This window comes from Thunnus albacares, chromosome 16 (assembly GCF_914725855.1).
Source record: "Thunnus albacares chromosome 16, fThuAlb1.1, whole genome shotgun sequence".
Taxonomy (NCBI): domain Eukaryota; kingdom Metazoa; phylum Chordata; class Actinopteri; order Scombriformes; family Scombridae; genus Thunnus; species Thunnus albacares.
In genome coordinates, this window is record NC_058121.1 from 6,312,119 (window position 1) to 6,319,787 (window position 7,669).

Below are 7,669 nucleotides of genomic sequence, written 5' to 3' on the forward strand. Positions count from 1 at the left end.
AAGTCTATGTGAACCCAGCAATCACTGCAGCATTAGAGATGATGAGACAAGTCAACTTGGATGACATGATGTCTCTTCTTCATACCAAACAAATATTGAGCAGACATGACACTCTCATGTGAATGACATCAGAGCCATTATGAACTGTGTCTTGCAGATGTTTTGTGTCTCTCAGAAACTCACCTACCTTTGTTGCAGGGGGTCTCCATTTAGAGGGCTAGAATATGTTCAAACACAACAGACACTGTCCTACTCAAATTTTCCACAAATGGCCACAAGAGGTAGTGATGGAGTTGCTGTTTATGTGAAAAACCACTCTCAAATGGGTGAAAAGCAGTACGTACATAACGGAACTGACTGAGTTTTTGGCTTTGAAGGTTGAAGCCCCAGTAAGTGCACAGACCTCCAGACTACAGTGTGAGATCATTCCTGTCAAACCTGGGAAGCCTTTACGACTCACTGGAAATCATGGATTGTCACCCCATCATTGTCTGTGACAATTTCAACAAGAATCTCAAAACAAAAGTAAGCCAGTACTGGGGCTGTTTCAGTCTAGGGGATCTGCACATCTCATCAGTGCTAAAACCATGGAGAACACCACACTGCTGGACCTCATTTTCATTTCCCAACCACAGCATTGCCTCCTTTCTGGTGTCATGAAAACGTACTACAGTTATCACAATCCTGTATACACCATTGTACACAGCTGCTAACATGTACTGTAGCAGAAATACTTCAGAAAATGTGTTCTAAATGTCACACATACTTTCTGATGTACTTATACCTACCAGCTGAAACCCCACATTCCCACTCCTATGCTCTATTGAAGGGTGGGTGGCCTTGCCAGAGACTATAACTTATGTAAGTTTACTTTCCCCTGGACAGGAGACACAGTTCTCCTGTGTCCTCTGTGATGACATGTGCTGCCTTGGTCTCACCTCCTTCAGCAGTGTGAGGATTGGCTCATAACCACCAAGACACTGTGCTGCCACAGACCAGTTGCTGCAGCACTAGCTTAACTGTCAATCTACACCAGACCCACCACTACTTGTCCACACATGCACGTTCTACTTCCTGTTAGCCCCAGTCATTCAATGCAGTGGATGAGATAACACCTGCCAGCCTTTGCCTCACCTTCTCTACGTCCATGAGATGCTGGATCAGCACATAACAACCAAATCATCATGATGCCACAGACCATATCCTACAGCACCAGTTTAACTGTGAATCAATAGTGGACCATCACTGCTGGACCACACAGAGACATGTGTTAACTCTGCCAGTGCCAAGTTTTCTCCACAGACCTTTAAAAAAAAAAAAGGTGGTTTCTAATGCTTTGTTTTGTGTGTTCATTCATTCAACAGTTTTGGTCATACAGTTGTCACTCTTGATTTTAATGTTATAGCTAGGAGTATAACATTGTCATTATGTCAACTTTCTTCTTCAGGTCTTCCTCCACTTCACAGTGGATACACAGAGAGCTAAACATTATACGGCCTTCCAAAACTTATGTTTGAAATGGCACTGGACAGAAAACCGTTAACTGTCCTACAGCAGTACTGGAGGTACTTCATTATTGTGTATTATGTAACTCTTGAAAATGTTTTGTTTCATATTCTTTAGTTTATCAGCTTTCTGTTGTCTTATGTCAGGACCAGCTCCATCCTACTACCTCCACATCACCATCTGTGCATCCATTACTGGACACAGTTCAGTAGAGCCGAACTACTGTTCATCATTTGGCAAGTGATCTGAGGGGTGTTCCATCAAGCTGGCTAATGGGATAGCCTGGCTTATTTTGATAAGCCTCACTAATTTAAGTGAGTTCTGTTCCATCACTGTGGCTTATATGAGGCCCATCTCAGTAACCATGGTAACTTAGTCAGCAGAACTAGCCTGCTCCGTGGCAGGCTAACGGTCAAGCTTAATTCAGCTGCATTTGAAAGAATGTCCGACGGACGGAAACAGACTCTCAAAAGACGGTTCTATCAAGTGTCTTTTCACACTCGCATCCCCTTTTATTTAAAAGCTTAGCATTTATAATTTAATAAAAGTGTGCCAGGGTTATTTAAGTTATTTATTCATTCACTCATTTTGTTCAAGCTGTGAAGAGAAAAAGAAAATTAAATAAAGTCCAAACCATGTGGTAACTGCTTATAGTGATCAGTTACAGTGATCAGCTGTTTATATGGATCAAAAAGCTCTGAGACAGAATCATTCCTATACAACATTTATGCTGTTTAAATAAGTCGCCTATAGAAATCAAGTAGTCCGCCTACAGTGTTAATTTCGGGTCTCTTCATACATGACAACATGTGGAAAAACATTTTAAACCACGTAAATCTATTTTTGTACTTTACTCCCGTGATAAGCAGCTGCTGCTGCGTGAACACTGAAATCATGACAGAGACAGAAAGTCATTTTCTCTCAATGACAAACGTCGTCTCCCCAAAACTTATAACAATAAAAGGGAGGGGGAGAAGAAATTTCAGTAAATTTCACCACTATCTTCGCCTATAATAAGGAACTTGTCATTGGCAAAAGTCAGAACCCACTGCTTTAAAAATGTGCACACTGCGTTTGAAACAACTGTACTGTGTTTTGAAACGGTCATTAAAATTCAGTAACTATATTCATGTAGGCTAATAAATATACAAATGTCAATTAGATGGTATTCTGTATGAAAAATAAAGAAAAAGAAATGGTTATAATAATCATCTGCTTATAGTGATGTGACTCAGACAGACGTGATCACTATAAGTGGCTTCCAATGTACTTCCATCTCTAGGTATATTTGTCATGAGAGTAGCAGGAGATGGACCCAAATGCACAACAAAGCAGGCAGTATGAACTTAATATCTCTTTAATCAGGATACAGACATGCAGGAACAGCAAAACCAAACAGAGGATCCAACAAAACTGAGCTGAAAACCAGGACTTAAATAAAAATTAAACTGACGAGGGGATGAGGTGCAGGTGGAACAAGAGAACAGGAAAAGAGCTGACTGGCTGGGGAAGACACATGGAGCAGGGCTAATGAGGATGATGCAGGGCAGGTGTGGAGGGAAAAGCAGAACAGAGACAGGAGGGAAAACCCAGAGCAGCAGAAAATCAAGTTACCAGAAAACACAATCCTCATCATAATCAACCAAATTACATAAACCTGTACACAAACACACATGAATACAACCTAAACACACAGGCACACCACAACCTGCAAACTCTCTTATCTACAATCTCATGATGATGCAGCTCCTCAAACATGGCACATAGAGGCTGCAAATGCAAATCAATCAAATCTACAGAATCAAATTCCAAATTCCTTAGTCACATTTCAAAACCAGTGCAAAAGCAAACTTCAATGTCCTGTTCAAGGGCCCTCTCCTACTCAGTCCAGTATAACAAACAGGGGAAAAGTCTGAGGGCATTTGGTAGACTGATGAATAATGACAACTAAGGAACATAGAGCCAGACTGTGACAGGATAATGACAACATTAAAGGTTTTTCACATTTGTATACTTAGCCTTAGGCTAATTTAAACCCTACTGAAAAGCATTTATATAAGCCCAGTGTTCTGGGGTGACTGTCAAATTGAAGCTGAGGGTATTGTCTTCAGAATGCCCACAACACATGACTTGGCTAAATGAGCCTTGTCACATGATTTGATTGGGAAACAAATGTTCCCATGCTAGTCCTCTAATCTGAAGTCACCCAAGTGACATTAACCTCATGTTTTTTTGGGAAGAATCCTCAAAAGTCAAGGATAACCCAGCTTTTGAGTGAGGCCTCGTAAACTGAGATAAATGTTGGGATAACACACAATTGAAATGAATGTCAGTCCATGGCTATTAGAGCTTGAAGCCAAGAACCAATGGGGGTTTTAGCCTAGGTTTAAATACTATGTGAAAAGCCTTTGATGATAGGGCTGAACAGTATTGTAAACCATTGAAACTGTAATATCTTTGTTCACCGATCTCCATCAAAGGATACAATTTGTACGAATTTCTAAAGTCAAAAGATGCCAAAGAGCACCTTTGACTTACTACTTGCACTCATTTAACTATGGTAGCGTTCTCAATACAGTGACTTTTTCTTAGTATCAAAACTTTAAACAATCGTTGGGTCTCACCAGCTAACCACTGTTACGCCCCACCCCCTATGGGACGAACAACAATCCACCATCTACCCAATTCAAGACTCTTAACAAACACCTTTTAAAACAGCCAAGCCTAAACTTACTGAATAAGTGCGATAAACAATCAAAATACAACAGAAAAACTAAAATAACAAAATCCCAGGCACATGAAGAGATCACAACCAAGTTGTGCAAAGTGCAAAAACTAGGGGAGCAAGCTGTAAAGAGGCACCCCAACCCCTGCCTGCCTACTGAGATGGCTAACTAACCTAGCTAGTCTTCAATGGCTTCCCGAGCTCGAGGCGACTTTAAACGCTGAACTCAGTGCATCACCAAAGACCACAGATGTAGCCAACTGCAACACTCTGAAGCGTGCCCCCACTCAGGATTACCACCAAAAATAAGAAAGGCAAAACAACAAAGTGGCAAGCTCTTCCAACCTGCCCGGTGGCTACCTTGTCAGGGTGCTCAAAACTGAAGCTCTAAGCTATTGAAACAGTTACCCAGTCAAAGCACAACTAAAAAACACAACAAAAGAGATGGTCACTACACACAAACAGAGTTACTTCACCTCATGGATGTTCAGATCCCAGACGAGCCCCCATTTGTCACAAACTGGCTCAGAGTCAGTGACAGAGGAGGGAATCACACATGAATAAAGCTTTTAAAATGAGATTTATTGTTAACTTAATATAAAATATAATGATGTTAGTCAGCTAAATCAGTCATGAATGCAATGTATGGATGAGTGAAGTATGTGATGTGTGCAAGCAAAACAAAACAAAACCAAAGTCTAACAAATCTCGGGGCTGTTGCACAAAACCTAGATAGGGGATTAAGCCAGGATTTTTCAGTTATCCTGGCTGAATTTAGCCATGACTTGGTTACACGAAAGCAGAGGCACATAAGTTACCATGCAGATTTATTCTGTGCAGCTAGCCTGCTCCAGACCAGGCTAACGGCCAGACTTGATCAATCCTGGTGCTATCTGACCAGCCAGCTGTCACTCCGATCAGAAATAAATGTGTTTTACAGTTACTCCATGTTCTTCTGTATATATTTTGCCTCATTTTTATTAGCCTGCTTTATAATACCACAGATACATTGACCTTCAGTTAAGTAGGTCCACTGTTATTTTAATTGTAACCATTATGATTTTTATAAATATTCATGTGATAGTCATTATTATTGTTAGGCCTACTGTTCATATTGCTGTCAGAGGTTTGATGAATACGTGTATTATTACACATCTTGAGATGATTAGAAATGGCTGATGAAGCCTATCCCTCACTAATAGAGGATAGTGTATGTCTCTTCCCTGTGTACATGTATTTTATTTGGAATTGGTAGCACACAGTTTGTGGTTGTTAGGTTTCATAATTGTATAATCTTCCCAAATTATAGTCTCACTTCACTGGACCGATAACTACATAGTGTACTGTACATTCATGAAACTGGGAGGACACCACAATGTGTTTTGACCTTTTTATTTTGCAGTCATCACTTGTCAGCTTGGAGCTTGGGAGAGAGAACAACAATGATTAATACATTATGTTACAGTCATGCTTATAGTGTGCATTGGAATCACTTCCCTCTCTTTGTAGTTTCAGGATTTCCAGGTCCAGTTTCCTCAGTGTCTTTTGTTTGATTTCCAGGTCAATACCCTGCAGTTTTTTCTTGTGGACTTTAATCTTCACATCTGCCAGCTCTATTTGTCTCTCTGGGTGTTTGGTGTATAGACATCTGACAGTTTGTGAATTCTGTACAACACCTATCAATTAGGACAGCAGGAATTGTGCATAATGTGGATCTCCTTTAGGCAATACTCACTATGTTGCCAGGCTGGCTATCGGGCTGTACAGCATCTGGGTCCTGTTACAAATGTGATATTTTCTGTGAGCACCACATCACTTATCCATTATGGACTAAGTATTTCCACAAGATTGAGATGATACCTCAAGCCCTCTGGAGTCCAGTCACACAGTCTCCCCGTCATCTGCTGCAGAAGTGCCTTCCCCCTGTCACATCCAATAGAACTTGTATTGACCTAGCGTTGACAGGATGTGCCAACCCTACGCCTTTAATGAATAATACTCACCAGATTATCGTCTGGTGGCTCGAGAAGAGTGAGTGTGTTGCCAGATGCTGCAAGGCAAGCCAAAGTCAGACAGTCCACATAACACCATATACATGGTTGATTGAATTCCATGTGCAGTACTGGAATAATGTACCTTGTATGAAAAGGGCATTTTCTGTAGGTGGGACAGAGTCAGTGGCGTCCCCCCTGGATCCCTTCCATCACAGGTCTCCCTTGGTTCAGGTCAAGGGCCAGCTTCTCTGCTGGGGTGAAGTCTGGGGTTGGTGGGCCACCTTCATGTCAGACACATGTGCCTTTTTTTAACTGTTAAAATAAGTACAGACAATAAAATATGTGAACAGGCACCTTCTAAGTAATTTATACACCTCATTTGTACATCATTATTAGCAATCAAAGCACTTACCAGCCTGCAAAATGTTTTTATATTTAATCTTTACTTGTTGCCAAGTCCTCTTTTGTCCAGTCATGTTTGTTCGGTATGAACACTGATAGAGAGATATAGAGAGAGAGAGAGAGATTTGCACATATGGTTGTAGTACATATTCTTGCATTGTGGTTTGTAATTAGTCTTCATGGTAAATTTCCTGAGTAACATTAACTTCCACTGATCACTTTTATGGCAAAGTGATCCATGTTTTTTCCTCTGATGTTGTCCACTCCGCTGGCTTTGGGCTGGAGGGTGCGATTGCGCTTTAACGTCACTTTAACGGGTGCTCTGACGTCACAGCGTGTCGGTGGGTTTTACATGGTGACGTCACCAGAAGGCTGATGTTGACGGAGCGGTGTGTACAACAGGCTGACATGAGGTTATGGAAAAGTTTTGCCGTATTGTCCGAACGGTGGAATGGAATTCCTCTCTCTTTTAATGTTTTTTGGTCCAATCTGAAATTTTTGAAGTGGGCAGACAGGCGGGGGACCTCCCTGGAGCATGGTGACGCAGCAACCTACTATGAGTTGTGAGGTTGGTGTCAGGACGATGCCGGGGGGCTGTAGCTATCCTTGTGGGTGAAGGAGTTGGGGAATTGTGGCGACGGTGATGGATGGTCTTTTAACTGCTCGTCCCCTCTTTGCAGATGAAGGAGATAGGCTGGGAGACACCGAGGATTCGTTCGGTTAACTATAGTTTTGGATGTTAAGGAAAAATGAAACGGGTGGAATATGGACCGTGGAGCAGATGGAGCTTGCCAGAGTCGCCTGCTTCCTGGATGGCTTGTGGGCCACGGAAAGCAGGATCTTGGGCACAGAGGCAGCGGGGAAGTTTTCAACTGGATCCATTGGTGTGGGCTGGCAGAGACCTTGGACTTGGTTGTCCTGATGCCGTCTGAAAAGATCGTTGTCTGACGGGGATAAGAAGATGAAATCCATGGCTGAGATAAGGTGAGTAAGGTGATGGCTCGGAAGATAAGTAGTATCTTCATAGTTTTTTAGATGTGCT

General features: G+C 41.8%; 1 long non-coding RNA gene across 1 annotated transcript; it reads right to left on the reverse strand.

The window, feature by feature from the left end:
* Positions 1–5,526: 5,526 nt before the first annotated feature.
* Positions 5,527–7,669, reverse strand: LOC122965507. Its single transcript, XR_006398240.1, has 5 exons — positions 6,638–7,669; positions 6,368–6,537; positions 6,235–6,281; positions 6,092–6,154; positions 5,527–6,008 (listed from the first exon to the last, which is right to left on the reverse strand). It is a non-coding gene; the product is annotated as an uncharacterized LOC122965507 (long non-coding RNA).